Source organism: Erinaceus europaeus, chromosome 13 (assembly GCF_950295315.1).
Source record: "Erinaceus europaeus chromosome 13, mEriEur2.1, whole genome shotgun sequence".
NCBI classification, from domain to species: domain Eukaryota; kingdom Metazoa; phylum Chordata; class Mammalia; order Eulipotyphla; family Erinaceidae; genus Erinaceus; species Erinaceus europaeus.
Window position 1 is genome coordinate 89,645,551 of NC_080174.1, and position 12,830 is coordinate 89,658,380.

The 12,830-nt window shown below is 39.3% G+C and overlaps 1 protein-coding gene, 1 long non-coding RNA gene and 1 pseudogene across 7 annotated transcripts in view; 2 read left to right on the top strand and 1 right to left on the bottom strand.

Annotated features, from left to right (window-relative positions):
- LOC132532451 (uncharacterized) overlaps positions 1–9,048 on the bottom strand; it is a 62,832-nt gene extending 53,784 nt beyond the window's left edge. Inside the window, exons 1-2 of the long non-coding RNA XR_009544407.1 lie at positions 8,204–9,048; positions 1,853–1,984 (exon numbers count right to left, since the gene is read on the bottom strand). This is a non-coding gene — a long non-coding RNA (uncharacterized LOC132532451). The remainder of the gene's footprint in view (positions 1–1,852; positions 1,985–8,203) is intronic.
- LOC103125926 (zinc finger protein 709-like) overlaps positions 1–12,830 on the top strand; it is a 221,705-nt gene that overhangs the window by 94,412 nt on the left and 114,463 nt on the right. The window lies entirely within an intron of this gene.
- On the top strand, positions 1,061–1,840 carry LOC103128088 (large ribosomal subunit protein uL6-like; annotated as a pseudogene).

Here is a 12,830-nt window from a genome sequence, read left to right on the forward strand (position 1 = left end):
TTAAAAATTGCTCACAATCCTGACTTTCAAATACCTGTATATTATAACAATAAAGTTTCATTACAAAAAAGAGTAATTCAGATATATTACCATTTCGTAGATTTACTGATTTTATAATATCTTAGACAAAGGTTATGAAATGCACATGTGGAAACTAAGCAGATTTATGTTAGGTCTCTGATATCCCAGGACAGACATCTTTCTCTATAGGAATATTGGATGAATGTCATTACTTTTATCTGCAAAAATTAAAACATTTTCAACAGTCTATGTCACTAATCAACAAAGGAATTGCTCATCCCACACAGAATGCTGTGTAGAGAGAAAAAGAAGGCTAGGGGTCAAGTGGTGGCACACTTGGTTAAGTATTCACTTTATAGTGTGCAAAGACCCAGTTCAAGTCCCCTGTCCCCACCTACAGGAGGAAAGCTTCATGAATTGTGAAGCAGAGCTACAGAATCCTCTCTCCCTTTCTAGCTCCCTTGCTCCATCCATTTCTCTGTCTCAATCCTATATTAAATAAGTAAAAAACTTGAGCAGTACTCTATCCTGTATCTCTCTCTCTCTGTGTATCTGTCTCTCTCTCTCTAAAATAAACTAAAAAAATTAAAATAGAAGAGTTCAACTTCCCAGAACCCTGCCCCACTACAAAAAGAGTGAAACAGGCTGGGAGTATGGATTGACCTGTCAATGCCCATGTTCAGTGGGGAAGCAATTACAGAAGCCAGACCTTCCACTGTCTCTACCCCATAATGAGCCTGGGTCCATACTCCCAGAAAGGATAAAGAATATACAAAAGCTATCAGAGGAGGAGATGAGATATGGCATTCTACTGGTAGGAATTATAACCCTCTTATCCTATGGTATCAGCATTTCCGTTTTATAAATAAAAATTAAATAATTAAAAAAGTGAAAATAAACACAAGGGTAGGGGAGATAACATAAAGTTTTTGCCTGAGGTTCTCAGGTTTTATTCCAGGGATGAGCAGTGACCTGGCAGAAGGAGAAAGAGATACAGAAAGAAATATGATGGGCAGCTTCTTTGAAGCATGTACTGCGACAATGAAGACCATTCTCAACAACCAGACCGTGGACATTCCAAAGAATTTTGACATCTCTCTGAAGGGCCACATGGTCATCCTGAAGGGCCCCAGAGGCAACCTGCTGAGGGACTTAAACCACATCAACATAGAGCTCAGTCTCTTTGAAAAGAAAAAGAAGCAGCTCTGAGTTGGCAGATGGTGGGGAAATAGAAAGGAACTGGCTACTGTTCACACTATCTGCAGTCATGTACAGAACGTGATCAAGGGAGTTACACTGGGCTTCTGATACAAAATGAGGTCCGTGTATGCTCACTTCCCTATCAACTTTATTATTCAGGAGAATGGGTCTCTTGTTGAAATCAGAAATTTCTTGGGAGAAAAATACATACGCAGGGTTCAAATGAGGTCAGGTGTTGCATGCTTGGAATCACAAACCCAGAAAGATGAATTAATTTTTGAAGGAAATGACATTAAACTTGTATCAAATTCAGCTGCATTGATTCAGCAAGCTACAACTGTTAAAAACAAAGATATCTGGAAATTTTTGGATGGTATCTATGTTTCCGAAAAAGGAATAGTTTAGCAGGCTGATGAATAATCTCTAAGGTGTCCAGCCACACAAGCAGCAAAATAATGGGATGATGTATGATCTCTTAAAAGATGCAATAAAAGCCATTACTGGTTTGAAACTTTTCCTTAAAAAAATATGATGGGCAAAAGAGAAACAGTAGATTAAACATGTATGAATTAAAATACAACTTATTTAAGGGGAAAAAGTAACAGACTCTGATGTTGGGGAAGTCACTTACCCAAGAAACTGCCATCTCTTCCTCTTTCCCTACATGTCTTTCAGGCCAGAAAATTAAAGATAAGTTACAGAAGTAGCTTGATACTCTGTTTTAAATCTAGCAGCACAGCCTCTCCACTGGACAGTATGGCACCTATATGGAAGATACTGTCGTGAATAAAAGGTACAATACCCTAGCAGTTCAATATAAAAAGAAAAGATTATGAAAACATTTAATGAGTTATCCTGCCTAATAGGACCATTAGAAAGCCCACAAATTCAACTGACATCTCTTTCCAACCGTTTATTTTTCTTCAGCAAAAGCATCCACAAAAATCTAGTAAAATGAGAGTCAGGCAGTAGAGGAGCGGCTTAAGTGTACATGGTGCGAAGCTCAGGGACCACCATAAGCATCCCGGATTGAGCACCCAACTCCCCAACTGCAGGGGAGTCACTTCACAGGTGGTAAAGCAGGTCTGCAGGTGTCTATCTTTCTCTCCCCTTCACTGTCTTCCCCTCCTCTCTCCATTTTTTTCTGTCCTATTGAACAATGACAACATCAATAACAAAAACAATAATAATGACAACAACAATAAAAAAACATGGGAAACAAAAAGGGTAAATAAATAAAATATATTTTAAAAACCTAGTAAAATGGCTACTAGTTTTCTTACTTAATTCTAGTCTCACCCAAATACTGCTCAGAGATTTGTATTAAAAGAGTGATATAGGGATTTGGAGTGAACAGAGCTTAGATGGCAGCTTGAAATCAACATCTGGCATAAGCTCTGCAAGGAGGCTGCTTTAAACCTGGGAATTTCAGGTGAGGGCTGGATTTCTAGGCCAGTGGCAGAGAAAACATGTAGGAGGGCTCTATGGAACCAAGGAAGAGCCTTATAATCCACCCTTAGGCTTGAAAACGGAGATTGAAAAAAATCAAAGGAAAAACTGAGTTGGCCCATGGGCTGTGAGTTTAACTCTTTCCCATTGTACCCCAAGACCACCCCCAAACCAGAGAAATAAAGGAACCAGGTACAGACAAGAGATCACTAAAGAAAATTTCTTTACCCACTTCACAAGTGGTGAAGCAGGACTGCAGGTGTCTGTCTCTTCCCCACTCTGGCTTACCATTCTCTCTCCATGTCTCTCTGTCCTATCCAACAAACACATCAATAATAACTACAATAAAACAAGGGCAACATAAGGGAACAAATAAATAAACAAATATTTTTAAAAAAAGATAATTTCTTTATCGAGATACCTACCTCAGTGGAAACGGTCCAGAGGAGGGGGTTCTTTGTCCTAAGAAAGACTTTTTTTCCTTTTTTTCTTTTCTTTCTGACAGAGGATGGAGCTCAATCTGAGTGGCTGAATACCTGATCAATCTCTGCCTCTGCTGGGTTTGTGAGAATAATGTCCTTTGGTTTCACTTGGGTTAATTTATTTTTCTTTCTTCATTAAACCTACTGAGTTTAATTGATAGTTGTTTCTTGTGATTGTCTTTGTTTGGTTTAGGGAGAAGGGAGGTTGAGGGAGGTTGTGTATCCAATCTGCAATAATTTAATCTACTGTAAAGACTGATTTTCTTCTCTTTTTTTACTGTCTTTCTTCCTTTTATTTTTTTTAATAATTTTATTGAACTCAGGGCCTTATGGTTGAAAATCCAGTGCTTTAGCTACTGCACCACCTCTTAGACCACTGTTTTCTTTTTTTCACTTTTGTAAAAAGAGTCAATGCAGATCTGAAGACACATCATGGGAGTCAGACAGTAGTGCAGCAGGTTAAGTGCAGGTGGCGCAAAGCACAACGACCAATGCAGTATCCTAGTTCGAGCCCCGAGCTCCCCACCTGCAGGGGAGTTGCTTCACAGGTGGTGAAGCAGGTCTGCAGGTGTCTATCTTTCTCTCCCCCTCTCTGTCTCTCCCTCCTCTCTCCATTTCTCTCTGTCCTATCTAACATCAATAACAACAATAATAACTACAACAAAAATAAAAAAGGGAAAAAAGGGAAAAGAAAGAAAGAAGACACATCATACATACAATGAAAAGAAAGATAAGGAAATGATCCTGAAAAGAGTGAGAGAAAAAACAAGAAATCACTTGTAGGAGAAAATCCCTAGGATTATCAGTATACTTCCACACAAAAATGCTAAAAGCCAGAAGAGAAGGCCAAATATTTATCATGCTCTCAATAAAATAGGGTTTCTATCAAGGATAGTATATCCTGCTATACTGCCATTCAGACTAGATGGAGGGATAAAAACCTTCTCAGATAAGCAACAGTAAAAGAGGCAACTATCACAAAGCCTGCCCTGAGAGAGGTTCTAAAATGTCTCTTATAACCATAAGCAACACCACCAAAAAAAAAAAAAAAAAAAAAAAAAAAAAAAAAAAAGCTGGCCATATAGCAGAGCAAATAAGAAATTCTTGAAAAAATGGCATTGCAATAGCTTAAGTCCATAATACCAGTAAATGTCAATGCTTAAACTCTCACATTAAAAGGCACAGAGTAGGAAGGTGGATCAGAAAAAACAACCCAACCATATGAAGCACAAGGACCGGCGTAAGGATCCCGGTTCGAACACATGGCCCTGTACCTGCAGGGGAGTCACTTCACAGGTGGTGAAGCAAGTCTGCTGGTCTCTTTCTCTCCCCTTCTTTGTCTTCCCCAGCCCTCTCAATTTCTCTTTGTCTTATCCAAAGGCAGCAACAACAACAATAATAACCACAATGATGGAACAACCAGGGTAACAAAATGGGAAAGAATGATCTCCAGGAGCAGTGGATTTGTGTGGTGTAGGCACTGGGCCCAGACAATAACCCTGAAGGTTAAAAAAAAAAGTGTTCATCATCACAAGTGGGATTCATTCAAGGAAAGCAAGTTTTGTTCAGTATGTGCAATCAATGTGATTCATTACATCAAAAAAAGCAAAACCAAAACCAGAAGATTATCTCAATAGATGCAGAGAAAGTCTTTGACATAATCCAACAACCCTTCATGCTCAAAACACTACAAAAAATGGGAATAGATGGAAATTTCCTTAAAAAAGAGGAGTCCATATATAACAGACCTACAGTCAACATCATACTCAATGGACAAAAGCTGAAAGCATTCCCTCTCAGATTGGGTACTGTCCATTATCACCATTATGCTTCAGAATAGTATTGGAAGATCTTGCCATAGAATTCAGGCAAGAGAAAGGAATCAAAGAAATACAGATCAGGGGCTAAGCACAGTTGGTACAAAGCACAAGGACTGGTCTAGGATCCCAGTTCAAGTACACAGCTCCCCACCTGCAGGGGATTCACTTCACAGGTGGTGAAGCAGGTCTGCAAGTGTCTTTCTCTCCCCCTTCTGTCTTCCCCTCCTCTCTCCATTTCTCTTTGTCCTATTCAACAATGACATCAACAACAACAACAATAATAACTACAACAATAAAAAAACAAGGGCAAGAAAAGGGAATAAATAAATAAAATATATTAGGGAAAAAAAGAAAAAAGAAAAGAAATACAGATTGGGTGGTCCAGGGCAGAGGGTAGATAGCATGATGGTTATACAAAGTGACTCTCATGCTTGAGGCTCCAAAGCCCCAGGTTCAATCCCCTGCACCACCATAAGCCAGAGCTGAACAGTGCTCTGGTTAAAACAAAAACAAAAACAAAAAAACAAAGAAACAAAAAAACAGATTGGGTGGTCCGGGAGGTGGCACAGTTGATAAAGCATTGAATTCTAAAGCATGAGGTCCCCAGTTCAATCCCTGTAAGCATATGTACCAGAGTGATGTCTGTTCTTTCTGTTTCCTATCTTTCTCATGAATAAATAAATTCTTTAAAAAAAAAGAGAGAGAGATACAGATTGGAAGGGCAGAAATCAAACTCTCACTCTTTGTAGGTGATATGATAGTAGATATAGAAAGCCCTAAAGAACCCATGAGACAGCTTCTGGAAATCACCAGGCAATATAGCAAGGGCAATATAGCAATCACTGTACAAAAATTAGTGGCATTCCTTTATACACATACTACATGAGAAAAGGAAGATATACAAAAATCACTCCCATTCACTATCACAGCAATATCAATAAAATAACTAGGAAAAACCTGACCAAAGATGTAAAAGAATGATATACTGAAAAGTATGAGTTGGTAATCCAGGAAGTAGAAATACAAATAAATGGAAAGATATCCCATGCTCATGGATTGCAAGAATTAATATCATCAAAATGAATATTCTCCCCAGAGCCATATACAAATTTAATGTGATACCCATCAAAGTTCCACCAAGCTTCTTTAAGGGAATAGAACAAATATTACAATCATGTATCTGGGACCTGAAAACACCTAGAATCACCAAAACAATCACGAGGAAAGGAAACACTCCCAGATGGCAAACTAAATTATAAGGCCATCATAGTGAAAATACACTGGTACAGGAATAAAAATAGGTACACAGACCAGTGGAAAAGAACTGAAAGACAAGAAAAAAAAAAACAAAAAACCAGACCTAAGGAAACCTAATTTTTGATAAGGGGAGAAATGGAGAGAGGAGGGGAAGACAGTGAGGGGAAGAGAAAGATAGACACCTGCAGACCTGCTTCACTGCTTGTGAGACAACCTCCCTGCAGGTGGGGAGCCGGGGGTTCAAATTGGGGTCCTCACACCAGTCCTTGTGCTTTGCACCACATGGGCTTAACCCGCTGCACTACCGCCTGACTTCCCTAAGCATGGAACATAAACAAGTTAGAGGGACATGAAACTTGGCTGATATAAAGTTAGCTCCTGCAGAGTCTGACTACTGTTTGACTTTCAACCCCCAATTGCAATAATATCTGACTGCACTAATGATGGAAGACTCATGACTCCTCTGTTGGCAGATGAAGCGGGGTGGGGGGGTCTAGTTGATGAGCTCCTATCTGATCTTTGGTTAAACATCTGTAAAGACAGGGTCTAGCAGATCCATGAACACCGAGTCTACACAGATCTCCAGGAAGGAGGGAGAAGAGGACAGTGATGTCATGGGCCACTTGGACAGATAAGGGCCACTTCAGTGGCCCCATTCCCAGGACTCCGGGATGCCTTGGTGATTGATAATGACAGAATCATCAGGTTACCAACAGCCCAGCAACTTGAGCTTGCCCAGGACATCCCTTCAATGATTTCTCTTGGACCTCCACATTGAAAAGGCTGGGGTGTGGAACACCACAAGGAAGCCTGACCTAGAATGGTCTAACTTCCCCGAAACACTTGTTCACTTTGCAGACATTTTGTTTATCTTAACTGACTTCCTGACCAGTGGTGACAAATGAACAGACACGGACAACATGTGCAGCATCTGAAAGCCTCTGTCACTGAGGTTCCCACAGAACAGAGGCCCTATAAATTGGGATATGTAAGGAGAACATATTTTTCACACTATTTCTGAAATCCTTTTATTTATTTATTATTGGATAGAGATGAAAAAATTGAGAGGGAAATAAGAGAGAGGGAGAGACAGAGACACCTGCAGCCCTGCTTCACCACTCATGAAGTTTTTCCACTGCAGGTGGGGACCAGGGGCTTGAACCTGGGTCCTTGTGCCCTGCTATGTGAGCACTTAACTAGGTGCACCACCACCTGGCCCCAAGAGAACATATTTTATGCCACATACTATATTTGTGTAGTGGTTGCCTGGTTATAGAAGTTGCAAGTTCTACTGGGGACTATGGCCAAGGAATGACTTCACTTCCCAAGAGTCCCCTCCTACATGCTAACTGTTTGCTATCTTCACTATGGGAATATGTATATCAACATAGTCATCGTAAAGGCTCCCTGCTAAGTTCCGGGTGCAGCCTATTCAACCCAATGACAGATAATGAACCTAAGAAAGGCAATGACACTGAGCAACTTCTGTTGTCCAAATCTTTCTAAGACAAAGTGAATATAATGCAGACACCCAATAAAAGGAGAACCTTTGACTTGCAATCATTAACAAAAGGCAATCTCCGATAACTGACATAATCACATTACTCTTGTATTATACCTATTAGATAATTTTATGAGGCCTACCAATAGCTTGTCTGTGTATAGTTACTTTCTACTTTCTTTATTAGTGATTTCATGGTATTTCACAAAAGTATAACATTTTGGGATATAATTCCACATGCACACATGTATATAAATCACCACACTCTGCACCAGTTTTGTTGTCCGCCACCTGATAACCCCCATAGTTCTCACAGGAGGAGGACCAAAAAAAAAAAGATGCATTGAATAGGTGCTATTGGTGGCAATTACTCTGGTGTCAATAAAAAACAAAGAAACAAACAAAAAAAAAACACAGAAAAGAAAAGAGTGTGGGAGAAATACCATAATGGTTATACAAATAAGCTTCCATACCTGAGGCTTCAAAGTTCCAGATTGAGTCTCTCACACCACAAGTCAAAGCTGAGCACTTCTCTGGAACAATAAACAGGGATATGTTTTAAACCAATGCAATTTAATCAAAATATCAAAAAAAAAAAATTACAGTGCCTGCACTCATTATTCTTACACTTAAATACTAAGTCTCCTTATACTTCCTCATCTGTAGAATTTGTACTTATCTGTACTACCTGGAGCACTAGGTGAAGTACAGTGAAGACAGCACCAGATGGTTCCTGTTGGATATAGAATAAAGGTGACTAAACCAAACACACTTACAAACAAAACAAAAAAAAATGTAACCAAGGTGCCACCTGAAGTTTGTTAGAACAATGGTGTTTGTGTGTTGCAAGAATAATGGTGGAGGGTGTTTTGTTTCATAGAAACCCTGTGAAGGTGAGAGTAGCCCTGAAATAATACAATTTTGCAAAACACTGTCAAATTACTGGCAAACTGACATAGAAGAGGCTGTATTAAGGTGTTGTTTAGGGAAAAACTCTCTGCAAGGACTTTAGCAACTACTTCCTCACCCTGTAGGAAGGCCTGGTATGCAAAATTCCTGCATTGTCTCATAGTATCTTTTTTAGGTAATTTTTTAATTTACACTAACAAGAGAGAGAGAGAGCTACTGAGAGAGACAGAGACTAGAGCACTTCTCAGCTCCGGTTTATGGTAGTGCTGGAGATTGAACCTGGGATTTTGGATCCTCAGGCACAAGACTTTTTTTTTGCATAACCAGCCACATATCTCTTTTTCCACCCAGCTGTTATTGCCATAAAAGCAGTGGGGTGCTGGGCAGCAACACAACAGGTTAAGCACAAGAAACCACTCAAGGATCCTCAGTTGCCCACCTGCAGGGCGTCACTTCACAGGCTGTGCAGTCACCCAACCCCAGAAATAACCCTTGAGGCAAAAATAAAGGGCAGTTCAGGGCAGACAATAGATAGCATAATGGTTACGCAAAGAGACTCTTAATGGCTGAGGCTCCATAGTCCTAAATTCAATCACCCCTACTACCATCAGCCAGAGCTAATCAGTGTTCTAACAAAAAAGAAATTAAATAAGTAAAAGAAAACATGCAGATGTGCACAGCAGGAAACAATGGCTGAAGTTAATCCCCTTGGGATTTCATTTCAACATTTCCTAAATTCACAACAAAAGTTAGAAGACCAGACCCTCTCTATTTTCCTTGGGAGTATATATATTTTGGAATCGTGTATTTGTCTCTTTTCTCTCTCTCTCTCTGACTTGTCTCAGTTATGTGCTTGCCTCCCTGAAGCATGGCTGATTCTCTGGTGGGTGATTCCTCATGTAGAAATCAGCTTATAACCACACCAGTGGAACTCTATGGTGGGACCTCTGTCTTCTTCCTCTTGTTCCCTCACTACAACCTGAACAAGGAACTCCGCAGCTTCAGCCAGGCAGAGAAAAGTTTTAGAACATGAATGGTGTTTCCCACTCCCTGCCCAAGAAGCACACTGAATCCGGGACCCTTGCGATGGACCAGGAGGCTGAGGTCAAGGGGGCTGCAGCCCAGGTGCAATGTGCACATGGCAGAATGACTGGGGGAGGAGCGCCCTGGCCACATGGCCCCTTCCCACAGCATCACAGCAGTTCTCAGGTACAGCTCTCCCCATCTCTGTCCAGGTGAACTGCACTCACCACTGGCTGTCCAGGCTCAGGGCTCCCTGAAGACTCCTCTCCAAGTCTAAATTGCAGAAAAGTGAGGGTGAGCTGAGAAATCAATGAGGACCCCAGGAGTGGGGTCATTAGTGTGCTTTACTTCCTGGCTTGTCTTCTTTCACCACCAGCCCAGATGAGACTGGAGGTGGACACTTCCAATAGCTTAAAATATAATTGGATAAAGCGCCTCCTCTCCTGACTGGATAATACTCAGATCTGCCCAATACAGAAACATGCCCCCAAACTAATAGCAAATCAAAACCAGACATTTCTGAATGGCAGAAGCACTTTCCAATTGATGAATTTGCTGCTCTGGAAATACTAAGAGCTGCTAGTGACCTGTACTCACCTCTGTCAGGAAAAGGAATTAAAATTAATGAAGTTCTTCCAGTAACAATACAGAGATTGAGGCCTCCCAGGTACAAGTTGACATATTGAAACAAAGAAAGATTAATAGTTAAACTGTACCAGACCTAGATGAGCAGTGGTCTACGACTAGGCAAAGATCTGTATGCCCCCATAGAAGATTAATGGTAGAGATAGCCCTCAGCAAAAGTCTAAAACAATTCTGGGTATGACCTCCCCTGGGAACAGAACGATACAAAGTATTGTACCCATTCTTTACAGTTATGGGGGAATGACATGTAGCTTGCCAAAGCCCCAAGACTATTGTTAACTTCTTTATGAGCTGGTTGGTTAGGCAACCTGAATGTAACCTGAAAAAAGTATAAAAGCTAATGCAGTTTCACTATAAAAATGAGTCCAGATTCACCCTCCAATAGAGTGTGGTGTCTATCTGTTCTCTCTCGCCGACTCCTGACCCACCTGGGAGGTTGCCTTCAAGACCCCTGACCCTCCTGCTGCTCATCCACTGAGTGGTCCGTGGCAGTGGGCTGGCTGGAGATGTCCAGAAACAGCCCTTGGCCCTCTTGGGCTTCTCATGGAGAGAAGCATAGGGAATTTGTTTCTTTCTCTTTGCTTTTTCTAGGGCTAGTTAAGGCTTTCCTAGAAGCTGTAGATAGAAAGAAAAATCTTGGTGTATGAATGTGACATATTTTGTCTTGAAAACTGTGAGATGTTGCTGTTTACATGTGTGTTTTAAGTTTGGTTTTATGGCCTGAGAAATGTTAATTATAAGGTTAAAAGTGTAAGTAACTCTGAAGCTGCATTCTTATCAAAGTTGTTTTTTTTTTTAAAGGCAGTTTCCAACACAGTTCTTATGTAGGAATGTAAAGGTAAAATTAATTTGCTAAGGTAACTGAAGATTTAAAGTAAAAGTCTAAGTATTTAACGTGACAATTCTTCATCTCCAAATTGAAATGCAAATTATCTATGTATTTACATGAAAAAGTTCCAGTACATTTTGGACATTTTGGACCCCAAAATGCCCTGTGAACTGTTTTGTGGAAACTGGTGCACAGCAAATATGGTATTTGTCTGGCACCATAAATATTTTGAGAAGCATTGTCACTAATGTGTGTTAACTCTCTAAGTAACTGGAGTTTGTTTAAAGTTTAAAGTAAAATTTAGTTAAACTAAATTTGGTTTGGATATCCTGGCTTGCAGGAATTGCTACAGGAGGTAAAAAAAAAAAAAAAAAGATAACCTTTAAATTTATGTTCTTTAAAATTCAAACAGAGCCTCTTAAAATTAGGTATGTCACACCAAGGATGTGTTTTGATCTTGACTGTGGTAGGTAAAAGTTTTAAAATACCTTCTCAAGTAAAGAAGTAAAACTGGCCTGGGTGAAAGATAACACAATGGTTATGTTAATGAGTTTCATGCCAGAGGCTTTTGCTCTTATTTTGCTCTGATATATGAGATTTAGTATAAATAAGATGTGTCAATTTTTTTTTTCTTCAAATAAAACTTATCAAGTAAATATGGGGCTGTTTAATGTAGAGCTGTATAGATGCTTTAGCTAACCTTTTTACATTTTATTCAAGAAGTGTGCCCCTGGTTTCCCTGATAAAGAACTTTAGATACTGAAATATGGGAGAGGCTAGGTAAAAAGTTAATAGAGTTTTATGTCTGATATGGACAAAAATGTTCCAGCTGAAACTTTTTACTTTGAAACTTGTTAAGAAATTTTTTATCTTACTCATGAGTGAGTTACTTTTGCTTTCACAGCAACTTGCTCCTTCTGATAAAGTTGTTACTGAGAGAACTCCCCTATTTAGAAAGACTCCAAAAATTATTAACAAATAATTAGCTTTTGAGAGTACAGATTCTACTTGTCAAACTTTAGTTATTTTAGAGAATAAGAAAAATTATCTGGTTTGTTTTAAGACACGGTCAGAGATTTATTCTTGATAAATTAAGTTGATACATGGTGTTTCTGGTCTCATAAAGACTTGATGTTTTGCAAATCCTGATTTAACAAAATTATTTAGTCTAAAATTGTCATTTTAAGGTGATATAAAAGATTATTTTGAACATTTAAGCTATGATGTTTATCTTAGCCTTCTAAGTTGCCATATGAAGAGTTTTAAAGTATAAAATCTATTAAGAGTTTTATATCTACCCATACTCATGATAGCTTTGTGATGAGTAAAGATCTTAACAAAAACTGAGTTTTAATATTGTGCTTAAATTGTTTAAGGAGTTTTAAAATGATGCTAAAGAAATGGTAATCATTTTATCATGTCAACACATTGAGTATTGACTTTGTATGTTATACTAGTATACCTGTTTGTTAAAAAGACCTTCTAAAATCATATAAAGATACATAAACCAATTCTAGTCATTGGATTATCAATTTTAGTGAACTCGTAATTTGGTTTTGTGTATATCTTACTGGTTACAAATGTACAACTGCAGCAGTGACACCCCTTCAGTCATACCACCAGTTTCTCCTAGGAGTTTTCCAAGGGGTGGTAAAATGCCCTGCAAATCTCTCTAAGGCAAATAGAATGGCACT